Genomic DNA, 15,315 nt, shown 5'->3' with positions numbered 1-15,315 from the left:
CGAAAGCACTGCTACAGACATGGGATGCCAGCCATCTGACACACTATCCCTGATGGAAGATTGCACTAGATGTGTAGCTCCAGCCTGAGGTTCCTGACATGCACCACAGCTGCATTATCTTATTAGACTGTGACGTATTCACACACAGTGTGGAGCAGCACCTAGCACAAGGTAAAACTGAGGTGCGACGCCAGGGCTGAGTTTGGGTTTATAACTGGATACAAGAATGGTGCTGGTTGGGCTTTGAGAGCAAGATAACAATGTTTTGACATCATGTCATACTCTTGATCAATGTGATGCCGAGGTAGCGTGATATGTTGCGCAAGAGAACTGTACCACCGTTACTTTGATATTTGTGAACTCTCCTGGGGTGCAGCGGCCTTGAATGATGATGTACTTCATCTTGGTAGCATTGTAGATCAATTGCCATTCGGTGGCCCAGACAATGACATAGTTTCAGGCATGCTAAAGGTTATGTTACAAAATGTGTAGGTTCATACTGCAAATGAAGACCACTGAGTCATCTGTTGTGTTGGCAGAAGAGCCAACACCGTGTTACGAGAGGAGGCTGAAGTACACGCGTTTAGCTCACGCAGGCTGGCGTGAGGAGGGAAGGACTATACTGACGTGAGGTATGGAACATGACAAGGAGGATCTGAGGAACACCAACTGGGGTGCAGATCACTGTATGCTGCTGCAGCTCTGAGAGCCCTTGTTCAATTCTGCCTTGACTATGGGAGTCTGGTTTACGGTTTGGCGGCGCCCTCAGCATTGCGTATACTCGAGCCAGTGCACCACTGTGGCGTTCGACTAGTGGTGGGAGCTTTTAGGATGAGTCTGGTGACCAGTGTCCTGGCAGAGGCTGGTGTCCCTCTATTGCAGGTCAGGCATGCGCAACTGCTCGCCAGTTACGTTGCACATGTTTGTAGTTCTCCTGCTCAACCAAATTACCATCTCCTTTTCCCACAAATGGCGGTTCATCTCCCGCATCGGCAGCCCAGGTCAGGGCTTACAATTGCAGTTCGCGTCCAATCCCTTCTGTCTGAACTGGAGTCCTTGCCTTTACTACCTATACCCAAGGTCCATTCACATACATCTCCACGGTTTACACCCAGGCCGCAGCATTGCCTGGACCTTTCGCATGGCCCATAGGACTCAGTTCACCCCGCAGATCTCCGCTGTCACTTCCTCTCGATTCTTGACATGTACCGAGGCCACGAAGGGGTTTACACCGATGGCTTGATGGCTGATGGTCGCATCGGCTTTGCATATGTTGATGGAGGATATATTCAACAGCATTCCTTGCCCAATGGCTGCAGTGTTTTCACTACAGAGCTGATGGCTATATCTCGTGCTCCTGAGCACATCTGTTCAGGCCCTGGGGAGTCATTTCTTCTGTGTACTGACCCCTTGAGCAGCCTACAAGCTATCGACCAGTGCTAACCTCATCATCCTTTGGCAGCAACCATGCAGGAGTCCATCTATGCCCTGGAACAGTCCGGTCATTCAGTGGTGTTTGTGTGGACCCCAGGACATGTCGGAAACACAGGCAATGAACTTGCTGACAGGCTGGCCAAACAGGCTACACGGAAACCGCTTATGGAGATTGGCATTCTAATTACTGACCTGCGTTTGTTTTTGTGCCACCAGGTTTTCCAGCTTTGGGAGACGGAATGGCATAATCTTAGTAACCACATCAAACTGTGTGTCATTAAGGAGACTACGAATGTGTGGCAGTCCTCCATGCGGGCCTCTCACAGGGACTGTGTGGTTCTATGCTGGCTCCACATGGGCCACGCTTGGGCACAACTACCTCCTGTGAAGACCTGCCTCAGTGTCAGTGTGGCACCCGGTTGACAGTGGCCCATATTTTGGTGCACTGTTCCACTTTGACTGCCCTGTGACGAAATCTTCGGTTACCGGACTTGTTGCCACTTATTGTATCTGACAACACCTTATCGGGTGATTTAATTATACGTTTTATACCTGCGGGTGGGTTTTATCATTTGATCTAAGTTTTAGCGCATGTCCTTTGTCCCTCTGTGTCCTCCACCCTAGTGCTCTTAGGGTGGAGGTTTTAATGTGCTGCAGAGTGGCTGGCATCTCGTAATCTGCTTTGTCGTTTTAGTATCTTCTACCTATTTATTGTGTTTCTGTGGTTTTCTTGTCCCCTTTTGTCCATTTAAGTGTTTGTCGCCCTTTGTTCATCCTTGTGGTTTTTCCTTTCTCTCTGTTTTGTGTTGTCAGTCTCGCTTGTTTTATTCTCATTCTTGTGGCATTGTTTTATTTGGAACAAGGGATCAATGACCTAGCAGTTTCGTCCTTCCCCTCTCTTTTAAACTAACCAACCAACCTGGCAAATAGAATTAAGTCATACCTTCGGTGCTATTCGTGGCACAAATGCCAAGACTGTCCACCAGACAAGCATAGTGTTGCACTTGGAGCGAGAAAGGTCACGTACAATCCATATGTTTGCAACGGAACAAACAAAAGAATTCTGCCCACTCACGTAATCAATGCAGTGTATTCAAAGCCTGCTGCAGTCATTAGCAAAACTAGCAAGCAAACACTTTCTTCAGTGCTATGCCAGTCCAACAAACTTTTTGTTCAATTGCATATAAGTGGGAAGCATGTGAAATTTCAGTTGGACATGAGTGCCTCTGTTACATTGCTGAATCGTGACACATATGAACTGTTAGGCTCCCCACACCTTTCTAAAAGTAGCACACACCTCACAGCTTATAATAGACAAGACATCCCTGTTCTCAGAAAATGTACTTTGCCTGCCATGTATCACTTGTGTACACGAACTATGACTTTCATGTGCTACAATCATGCGATTGTGAGAGCATATTTGGCCTTGATTTATTTTATTTTTTTGGTGTTAACATTCAGGAAACACTGTTGTCAGTGACTGCATTCAGTGCCAAAGACAGTGTAGGTAGCTTGCTGAAAAAATTCCCTGAACTTTTTCTGAAGCTTTATTCAATACTAACAATTTTGTTATTTTATTGCACATATTACTATGAAAGACAATGCTCAGCCGAAATTTTGCTGGGCAGAACTGTTCCCATTGCATTATGGGACAAAGTGTCCACTGAACTTAAAGAATTGCAAGATAGTGGAGCTATTGCACCCATACAAGCTAGTCAATGGGCAAGTCCACTGGTTTTGCTCCCCAAACCTTCAGCTCGCATTCGCCTCTGTGTTGACTTTAAGTCTACAGTCATCCTACAAACTGTGATTGATAATTATCCATTGCCACCCCAGAGGATCTCACGAATGGATTAGGCACTGGTCATTACTTTTCAAAAATTGATTTGCGCGATGCCTATCTTCAAATACTACTAGACGAAGCATCTCAAAACGTGTGTCGTGAACATTCATGTGGGCTTGTTTAAATATTTGCATTTGCCTTTTGGCAGTGCTTCTGCACCCACCATTTTTCAACAGTATTTCGAACAGCTGACTGCTCAAGTATCAATCTGTTCAAACTATTTGGATGATACTGTTGTAGCAGGTCATACACCTGAAGAACACACTGAAAATTTGTGTAGTTTGTTTCGTGTGTTATCTGATGCAGGACTAGAGTGTACACTGGACAAGTGTGACAGTTTTAAACCTGAGTTGCAGTATCTTGGTCATGTCATAAACAGTCAAGGTGTACATCCTCTTTAGTCACATTTGTTAGCCATACAGGACCTGCCAGTTCCTCACAATGTCACAGAATTGCAGTCAGTCTTAGGGAAAATGAACTATTATGTTCAGTTCATATCAAATGCTACACAAATCACAGCTCCATTGCATCAATTTCATCGCAAGAACATCCCCTTTGTTTGGATAGATGAGCGCCAAGAAACTTTTAAAAAATATAAATATGTATTTCTCAGTGATCACTTGGTACACTTTTATCTTGACCTACCAGTTGTGTTGTAAGTTGACGCTTCCTCTTATGGAAATGATGCAGTGCTTTTGCACAGATTTGGTGATAAAGACAGGCCTATTGCTTTTGCATCAAAAGTGCTGTCCAGATCTCAGTGTAACTATTCACAAATAGATAAAGATTGGCTATTGTGTATGGTGTCACCAAATTCCACCACTATTTGTATGGCAGAAAATTCTACTTAGTAAATGGATCACAAGCCACTGCAGTTCTTGTTTTATCCGATGAAGCTGGTTCCTGTACAAACTGTCCAAAAATTGTAAAGATGGCCTTTGTTGTTGTCTCAATAACAATATGAGAGAGTGTATCGTCCAACAGCTCGACATGGTAATGCAAATGCACTTTCACGTCTTCCGATTGACCCTGATACAGACTTTGATGCTTCTGCTGCATCTTGTTGTCACATCAATGCTCACAATTCTGAATTGCTTCAGTCCTTTCCTCTGAATGACAGGAAAATTCCTCAGGCCATGGAAGCTCATTCAAATTTGAACATTTTGCTAAAATATATTCGCACATCTTGGCCCCACTCATTGCAGTAGCGCGCTGATACTTTGCATGTCAGCATAGCCTTGCTATACAGAAAGGAGTGATTCTTGTTCAAAATGACAGTGGACAGTCACATGTGCTGATCCCCAAAGCTTTGCAAAAAGAAGTATTGCAGTTACTTCACCAAGGACACTGGGGGATTGTTTGTATGAAACAGTTAGCATGTCGACACTGCACTTGGCTGGGTATGGACACCCAAATAGAACAGATTATGTCACAGTGCCATGCATGTGTGGAAAATCAGTTTGCTCAGCAACAAATGTTTTCTACTTGGCCTAAGTCACAATCATCATGGCAATGTGTGCACATAGATTTTGCGGGGTCTTTTTGGAACACTCGTTGGTTGATTGTGGTAGACTTTTATAGCAAGTTTCCTTTTGCTGTGCTAGTGAACTCAACAACGTCACATAGCACTTATCAGGTGTTATCCTCAATTGTTTCCTTTGAAGATGTGCCTAAACTCATAGTGTTGGACAATGGTTCTCAGTTCACATCAAATGAATTTGAATCATTCTGTGAACACAATGGCATACAGCACCTAACTAGTGCACCGTTCCATCCACAGTCGAACTGTGAAGCGGAACATTTTATCAGAATCAAAAGAAGGCTGGAAGTATCGCTTTGAACTGCATGATTTTGTGTTTTATGGGGTTTTTAGTGGCAGCAGATGGTGGGTGCAAGGCGAGATCCTTTGTCAAATTGGCCTATGCATGTATCTCATTTCAGGCCCAGACGGATTTCAGTGCCGACATCACAATAAAATTCGCCACTGCCATGTGCATGGTTATCCTTCTGTATCTCTTCCCCCAGATTCACAGATCCCAAGGACAGTGTGGCCACAGCAGCTGCCAGAGGGTGTCATCACAACACCACAGGACAACCCCATCCAGATGGAGCCTTTGCCTCCTCTGCCTGATCTCGTCCTACCAATGGAGCTGGACCCACAAATGCCGCAGTAGCCAAAGCCTTCTACATTGTGGTATGGGCCTCAGGAGGTGGACACGTACCCTTCTGGATGTCTTCCGAGGGACATTTCCACCAGTGCACAGGCCAGATAGTGGGGTATGACTGGAAGTATCACATCCCCTGCAGCCACAGCTTCCAGTCCATTAGTGTGTCCACCCTGCTCCTCCCCCACTGTTTTCGTGCTCCATATACAATGACAGTCCATCACCTTGGCGGGGAGCAATGTAACGGCATAAAGTCAAGCACCAGCATGCTAGTTGGGAATGATAGAAAAGAGGTGGCTGTGAGAAGACGTCAGCCAGTCACACGCTGACTGACCCCTCTCCAGGATGACTACACGACAACAGCAGCCCCTATGTGGAGAGGACATAAGTGCCGTGACTGACTGGTGATGCTCCAGTTGAATAGCCACTTCACGACCAGCAGCTGGATAGAAGCATCAGTGCTCAGTACCTTGCTTGTACACTCTATGTAACACAGACATGGGACCTGTTATACTGAAGAAATTGCTTATTTTGTATGTCACTCTTTGCTTGTGACACATCTGTGTAATTGTCAGATTTAAGTATTGTCTTTTAATTTTTTGTAATAAAACTCATTAATATGATTTGTTTGAATTGTTTTTCTAGTGAACTGAGTAGGAATCCTGGACTTCACATATTTGATGACAAACATAGAGACATAATGAAATTTGCCAGTGATGGTACAGGTAACAGGACCTCCACAACCCATCTCCTCAGAAAAATACAGTCCTATGTAAACAATGCTGTCAACCTGCACCATACTGTTCACTTTGCAGAATAAAGAGATGCCAGCTGATGTGGGAGCAGATTTTCCACTGACCATATTCTGCAGTTCCGTGTACTGACACGTCCTTAGAAGTGGAAATGGGCTTCATCTGTCCACAGAATGTTCCATAGTCATTCATTGTCCACTTCCATGCAAGTAAGAAATTCTAGAACAAACATTTGTCTTACTGCCAGGTCAGTATGAAGCAACTCCTGAACATGAGTAATTTTGTATAGCAATGCAGTAAGTATCGAAGAATTTCATGCACCATGCTCAAAGGCATGTCCAGAGTTTGGGCAATTCCCTGTGCACTGCATATTTTCACACCACTGCTCGACCCCTCCTGCAATGTTGTGGCCACACCTTCTACTGATGTTGGATCAATTGTTTTCCTCCCTGTTGCAAACTGCAGTTCAAGCGGACCTATCTTTATGAATTTGGCACTCATATTCTCCACACCCTTGGCAGACATTGGACCTGCACCTTTTTTTCATACCCTTGAGTGCCTGAAGTTTCTGCATAACTACTGGTGTATGGTCAGTCACAAAAGGGCTTTACCAGCAGCAAACGATCCTGCATTGAGAGTCATGCAGAGCATCTCAGATACGAACTGGGGAACAGCTGTATACCTCCCATCTTTTATTTTGCATATTCTGCTGCTTACTGTGACACATAGTGGTAAAATTTTCGTTCAGATTTTTTTTTCCATAACATTTCATCCTTCTTTAATAATATTCCATTCAAATTTGACGTCTTTCCAAGCACTGGTCCATTTTTTTACAACTTTTTGTACTTGGAACTTTAATTATAATCACTCTGTATAACAGTTGCCATATTACATCGACAAATTTTCTAATTTTTTCAGCATAATATAAAAGTATAAAAATGTAAATACATTTCTAAAAATACAAAAACATGTTCAAATATAATATACAGAGGATGGTCAGAAACAGTCTGAAAAGCTTGCAGGGTGTCCCAGGATAGGTTGTGCTGAGAAATAATTATTAAGGAAAAAATTCAGTGTGTTGCACTGTTTCCGAGTTAATTAGTATTGAAGTTAGCCAATCAGGCTGTTGCATGTGCAAATTCAAGTGGCCCACCAGAGATGGTGTCACAAAATATGTTCTTCATTTGGTTTCCCCAAACCAAACTAGAGAGCTTTACAAAAATTGGAAATGGGATGGTAGTAAGGATTGAACTCAAACCAAAGGCTGAGCAGTCACATTCGCTATCAGCTGCACTCTGGGAACAACTGACACTAATTGTAACTGGTGGACTGCTTGAATTTTCACGCATGATGCCTTGATTGGCTAACCTCAGTGCTATTTAACTTTGAAGTGGCACAACATATTGAATTTTTTTCTTAACAATTATTTCTCAGCACAACCTGCACTAAAACACCATTACAAGCTTTTCAGACTGTTTCTAATCACCTTGTACAAGCTTTCATCATCTATGAACTTGAACAGATTATGTCACATATCCTCTGGTTTTATGCTGGCCTCAGAAAAACTACAGTCTTGGCACATACTTTGTGGTTCATAACTTGCTTTTCTTTTTTGTTTTATCATCTGTATGATGCATTATTTTTGTGGAATTTGATAGAATTAAAGTACGATGCCCATGTGAAATGCCACCTCTTCAGTTTCCGCATATTTGATGTTCCAGTAATGTAGTATATTTCTGTTGTCTAAAGTTATCATATAAAGAAAACAACAATAAGTTACTAATAATGCATTTGCTGATGTAGTTCCAATGCTACAGTTAGTTTTAGAAGCACATCTCTCTGCATATGTCCAAGGTGTCCTTTTGCATGATCACTGTGCAACTGTTTGGCCCGCATGTTTGCTGCAAATACAGCAATGGTGCTACTATATAATCTTTTCACTGGAATTGATAGTTCATGTCAATTTCAGTCTGAGCTACCTCATACACAGTTTTGCAAGCTTTCTTAGTTACTTTACTTGAATAATAAAAATAATTTTCTTGTTTAAGTATAGACCAAAATATTAACACACATGGCACCAGCAAATTGAAATTCCTCCTACTTTAGTGGTAGGATTTATTGTTTGGGACTAGCTTTCCAGCAGTAGTAAGTAGGTTATATTGTGCACAGCTTCTGTTGAATTGAATTGAATTTTATTTGATCCTGTAAGATTCCATTGTGTACAGTAAATGTACGTGTAATATAGGACATGTCAAAGTATTAACATTCTTTATCACTTATTTTTCTACACCTTTAGCTTACATTTTTACATCACTGATAATGAGTAACAATATATACAAATTTAATGGCATAAGTATTCTGCAACACTGTAAAACTCTTTTTCAATGAGATAGTCTTTAAGTTTCCTTGGAAAGTCATTATGAAGTATACTATCTTGCAGGTTTTTGGGCAGACTTCTTAGTAGTCTGATACCAGAGTACTGGGGTCCTTTTTCTAGCATTGCCAGTTGGGGGGGAATGCTCCGTACTTCATTCTTCCTTCTTGTATTGTGGGTGTGTACACTAGCATTTGTAATCCGGTCCTCACTACCTTTTGTGATGTACATTATTGTTTTGTATATATACAACGATGAAAAAGTTAAGGTACCTAAATTCTTGAAACAGTTTCTGCACGTTTCAGAGGTCTTTCTTCTTAAAATGGTCCTAATTGTTTTTTTTTTATATGTGAACACTCGTTTTGTCTCTTGTTTGTTTGAGTTTCCCCCCACAGTCACTCCATACTGTAAATATGGTTCGAAAAGTCCATGATACACTGTACACAGAAGGTTCTTGTCTGAATACTGTGATAGCTGCATCATTAAGAATATGACAGAGCTCAGTTTCTTACAAACATTATTAATATGTTTTTTCCAAATGGTTCAAATGGATCTGAGCACTATGGGACTCAACTGCTGAGGTCATTAGTCCCCTAGAACTTAGAACTAGTTAAACCTAACTAACCTAAGGACATCACAAACATCCATGCCCGAGGCATGATTCGAACCTGCGACCGTAGCGGCCTTGCGGTTCCAGACTGCAGCGCCTTTAACCGCACGGCCACTTTGGCTGGCTGTTTTTTCCATTTCAGTTCATTATCCACAAGAATACCTAAGAATCTGCATTAATCAGCAAAACAACATTTGTTGTTTTTGCCTCCAGCTTTTCTCTTGTGTTTCCTGTGACCACATCCAGTATGTGTCTTCATATGTGGCAATTGTGTCTACATTACAATCTCTGTCCAGCAATGTCAACAGGGGGATACAGTTCAGTCCCAAGAGGGAAGAGTTTGGTAATGCACCAGCTCACCTAGAACTGCCCAGCTTTTTGCTCGGTATCTTGTCCTGTACAGTAACTGTTTTAAATATATTTAGGAATTTCGAGAGCTCTTAAGCAGGTAAACATCAGAAGCCACCAGAGATTGTTGAATGGGCTTATAACGTTTTCCATTATAGAACTACATACAAGGGTTGGAACTTTAATGCTGGCAACTGTTTATTTGCAGCTCGTACAAAATAGATACGTGTTTCAAAGTTTTACTGACCTTCAAAGTCGTCACCTGCATTGTGCATAACCAATTGCCAATGATGTGGAAGTTGTAGGATACTCTTAGCAGTGCCAGTTGTGTTGACCATTCGAGCGGCACGGTCTATTGCCCAACGAATTTGCAGCAGTTCTGCAGCAAATGCTGTGAAGTGTTTTCAGTTTAGAAATTGAGTTGAACTTATGAGGGCTTAACTCAGGGGAGTGCAGTAGGTGGTATAGCACTTAGCAGCCCCATCAGTCAAAGAAATCAGTAACAGCTTGCACTGTACGTGCTTGAGCATTGTCCTGCAAAATGATGGTCAGGTCCTGCATAAAGTGTCATCACTTCTGTCTCTGTGCTGTTCGTTTTCGGAACACAACCTTTGACCAGCTTACAGACAGAAGTAATGACACTTTCTGCAGGACCTGACCATCATTTTGCAGGACAGAGCTCAAGCATGTACAGTGCAAGTATGGCGAGAGTACTTAGTTGATATGGCTATTTTCACATCTTTTGATTCATAACACGTTAAATGTGCAAAATTATTTGCTGTTGGCAGACTAGTGTTGTTATCATTACGATTAGCACGATGGAACTTTTTGGGTCTAATGAAGTTATCATTTTGTTCGGTTATGACAATTTCACGACACTTTGAATAGTCTTCTGTTACTTTATCAGACTTCTCTATATACAGCTTAACTGATATACCATATTTTAATAAGGCAGTCACACTTTCCTCTCGGTATTCCTGTTGCAAACATAGAATATCATGAACATTGCAGTGCACATTTCCACAGTCACGGATTATGTTTCTCTCTTCTAAGGTATTTAAACATTTGCAATAGATCCATTTTTGGGACCACAAACATAACTTGACATCACATTTCACCTTATTACTACGTTTCACACACACAAGGTTAAAAAGTCATAGTTTTCTGCAAATCTGGTAATTAGTACGCTTACACACACAGTCATGCAGTAAGGAAAAAAGGATGGGTGCAACACAGGTTGGGCAGTAAGTATTAGAACAAAACACGATAAATTTTTTAGCAGATAAATAATGACTGTTATTTTTAAGGATATAGGGAAACAACCACTAACAAACATCCAGTTTATAAGAGAATTTAATGGATGTGCTATTACATCCTCAGATTTTTTCTCTCGAAAATAGAGAGTTCATAAATGTCTTCTGATTTTGAGTAACTTAGTTTCGCTATTGCACTTTTATTATTGGTTACTTTTACCTCTTATCTTTTAGTGCCAGGAACTAAATCTTCAATATTTTGTAGGAAAAGAGTTTTCATGTTTTGAGTCATGGATGTTGTCATATTTACGATTGTGTTCAGCTGCAGCAGTGTTATTCATACTTTAACTATATGTGGCTTGCTCTTTCTGCTCCACTATCCCTTGATTTGTCATAGGAAATTATTAACAGAGTTAATAGCTTTTGTAGATAGTGTGTGAACCGGTAATGCACAGATGTGAGACCATATATCCTGTCAGTTCCCTTATTTTTTCTCACTGCTTTAGGGCAATTAGTTTTAAATGTCTCTGACAGTGCACTGACAGTTAATGTAAATGCATTTTCAATGTGAGCAGGCCTGCTTTCAAGCAGAATGCCATTCCAGTTTGTTGTCTTTAGCTAGGTTCTGGACTTAATTTCACTGGAATCAGATATAGACTTTTTAGTATTTAATTTAACTGAACACCTTTATGCACTGATATAATGTGTATTGAACAACCCTAGTTGATAACTGATTTGTATCAACATTAGTAATTACATTGTCAAGGCAAGCAGTTTGTCTTGTTAAGTGATCGTTAATACAGAACAGGTCATGTGATCATAGCATACTGAGTAGGTTAATTTGTATGTGTCCTTAGTCTTGTATCAGTACTCAAGCCACCAAAAATTAAAATCGTATGTTTAGGCCACTTCTCAAAGTGTACAATTAGTTTCTGTAAAACCTGCACAGATATACCAATATCACTATCTGTTGTGCAGTTATACACGTACAATTGTAAGATTTTACAGTGACAGAACAACACCACTGTTTCCAGTAAATTTTCTGTACAGTAATCATTCACAGCAAGGGCACTGCAATGCATGTCTATGTCACTACTAACATACATTGAGCACCCCCCCCCCCCCCCCAGTTTTGTATTCATCTACAGTAACCCATTACTAAGTCAAACACACAATTATAACTGCAATTGATATTCGCTTGGCCAGTGTTAGTTAATCTATACCACTGTGAAAAGACAAGCCATTGTTTAATATTGTAAACAAAAATCTGGAAATGTACTTGACTGATTTACTTGAAATGTTTGCACAATGCCCTAATAAATGCTTAGATGGATGTAGGCTACATTTTTTTAATTGTATGTGGTAATGGGAAACACTGTTAGCAGAAATCTCAAAAAGGTCTTGACCAATTTATTTCAAATTTTTACACGATACCCTAATAAACATTCAGGGAGACACAGGCCATATATTCTTTTAAAGACCAACTACCAATTTTCTGTTAAAACTGACTGTGCCAAGTAAAATGTTTGCCATGCTCTGCTGTGAAAATGTATAGTTTTGTTTTCTTTCTCACAATCAGTTTCAATTATGATAGCTGGGCACTTAAACTGCTAGACAAATTATTTCTTCCATATATGTTCTACCTCATTATATATACTTTAAATGCAAACTGTAAACACAAAACTATACTGTTTTGTTTTATTCCTTGCAGTCTGTTTTCACAGGAAACAGGAACATTGTATTTATGGTTTATGATTAGAATACTACTATGGAAACTAAAATTGTAATAACAAGCAAGGCTCAAGCTCAGAGAGAGAAGGGGGAGAGAAGAGATGGCCATTGGCAGGGAGGGAGGAAATGGATATAGAGAGGGCAGAGGAGGAGATGGACAGAGAGAAGGGGAAGGAGATGGTAGACGTCAGAGGGACAGGAGGAAACAGAGACGTAGGGGAGAAGGAGATTAGGATGTATGTCCAATTTCCATACATATTTAGCAATTGTGAAGCAAAACAAACATGCAGTAGCTTGTTTGCTTTCACACATAGACTGGATACTTCCTCTTTTTTTTCCGTATACAGCTTGATTATTTTCAGACACTGACTGACAACTTACTTTTAGTGTCTTAGCTCGACTCTTTTTTACACACTGACTGGTCACTTGTTTTCAACAAATTCACATGCTCAGGATATGTCAACTTGCCGTTTATATGGATGGGTGGGAATGTTTAGTTTCTTTTCTACAGTACACCTGTTACAATCTTTTGCACCAGAATATAAAACTCCCTTTTAAACCAGGAGGAGTAAATTATTTCTACCTGTAGTACTGTGGTTGTGAATTGCCGAGTTCATCCTAAAGTTTCCGTTATCCACAAATACCGTTAGGGAATATATGTATTGGCATTTAAGTATAAGAAGCCTGAAGAGGCTTCAGCTAGATCTTCAGTTATCAGCTTTAATCTTGATGACATTGAGTGCAAATAAATGTTTATTTATGGATGAACATAAACAAACATCTTTCCTCCACCGACCATTTGAATTTAGTGGACAAATGATGTAGAGTGTGTGTTGGATCCCACTCTTATATGACATTTGGGGTAAAAACAAACAGGAGAATGTTTACAGAACTTGGCAATGTTAACACAGCAGTAGGCCTATTGCTATGAAATTTCTACGATTGTGGTGAGATGGCCCCATCTCCATAACCAAGGTTGCTAACAAAGTTCTGTGTGGTGGCTCTCAACTTGGATGCAAGTCATCCTGGTGGTGGAAAATTTTCAATGCCAGTATTTGGGTGACAAAGGGATGAGAGGTGATGGCGTAAAGTTCGTGATCACATTTTGCACTAATGTCCTGGATTACATTTGTACCTTCTCACACTGTCTCATGATGTGAAGGCATGTGACACTTTCTGTTCTTCAGATTGAGAGTTAAGCTCAGCAGCCGCAATGTACTTTTTGAGAACAGTAGGCCCATGGACCGGCACTGGGTTTCATCCTACTGCAAACCAACTCCATTACAACCTCACCGAGTGCAGTGACACTTGATTCCTACATCTGCTCTCCTGTGCTCATTTCCTGAGTGTGGTACAACTTTCATTTTGATGATGAAATGGTATGAAGGAACAAACACAAGATTATCATCTGACATCTATACATCGCTTTGTTTCTGCAGCAGTTCAGTGCGCCAGTCTTACCTGCAAGAAGTTTTACCCAAACTTATTTACCTGCAGTTGCAATGAAATTTATTGCACTAAAGTACTTCCAAGAAAGATATTTTCTTCAATATTACAAATAATTGTACAGCTAAACTTTTTCAATATATCCTCAGGTATTAGGCCTACACTTCAGCTAACATAATATACAAATTGTCAAATTTTTAACTGGAATATCTGTAAATCCCACTCTCTTCCTTGCACCTAATCAACCTCAACACATCTAGATATACATCTGACTGGACGTAATCAGTCTTAATGCATCTACTACATCTACAACCGCATATAAGGAAATCATTACTAATTACTACAAGGCATAAGATTTTGTGGGATTGTATGTGTTTCACAAGACAAATAGAATTTTCATTACCAGAACAAGTAACACAAAACATTATCTATAATCCCCCTCAGATCACATTGGCAACTTGAGTTCAGATACTCACAATCACTTTGAATACTTATGCTGCAAGTTATCGCTGTTTTAAACAAAGTATGCCTACTCAGGCATTCCCTACAATCTACGTCTACAGGATGTTCTCTCCCAGGTAATGTAGGTACTTAGACACAGAGGGAACTGCATCTGGAAAATCACAAGGATTATTATAGCTTTCCAGTAGAAGTGGGCAAAGCATGTAGACCTACGTGTTATCAAATATTTTTCACAACTGTAGGCCTATTTCAGGTAACTTGCATTATTTAATCACTGACTTCCTCTAAAATGTCCCTACATAAAACGAGAGTAAATGCTTCAACACAATAGCAGATACAACATCAAGATTGAGAGAGAAGTATCACAGATAGGAAATGGGGATAACAACAATTAATAAAGACAAACATTGACTTCTACATTTCTTGTTTTCAAAGTACACAGCAAAATTGATCTCTGAACTGTCAAGCAGCTTTAAACTTGTTCTTCAATTTCTCCTTAACCACATTTATTCTTTTAGTACAGATAGTCTGTTTTCAATTTCTGAGATACATGTAAATCAAAATTGGTGCAAATTTACTTAATATATACTGTTCAGAAAAGTGGGCTTTACAAATTGTTATTCCTGATGACTGCAATAGGTAAAAAATGAAATGGACTGGATTCACTTGTTTACTGACTGCAGAGTCCCTTCAGTGCTCCCCAGTTGGCTGCACTCTGATGACAAATTGTACCAACTGCCATCAGCTCTATTTGCAGTTGCTTATAACATAGAGAATAAGAACTTTTAAAGTAGTGCCTGAAACTGAGCTCTGAGTGAAGAGATATGCGACTACCTGCCTCCAAATTTTGCATATGCCTCTGATCAGACTACCAACACATCATGGTCTGCAAATATA

The sequence above is a fragment of the Schistocerca cancellata genome, chromosome 4, assembly GCF_023864275.1.
Source record: "Schistocerca cancellata isolate TAMUIC-IGC-003103 chromosome 4, iqSchCanc2.1, whole genome shotgun sequence".
NCBI classification, from domain to species: Eukaryota; Metazoa; Arthropoda; class Insecta; order Orthoptera; family Acrididae; genus Schistocerca; species Schistocerca cancellata.
The sequence above is the reverse complement of the archived record's forward strand: the minus strand, read 5'-3'. Positions refer to the sequence as shown.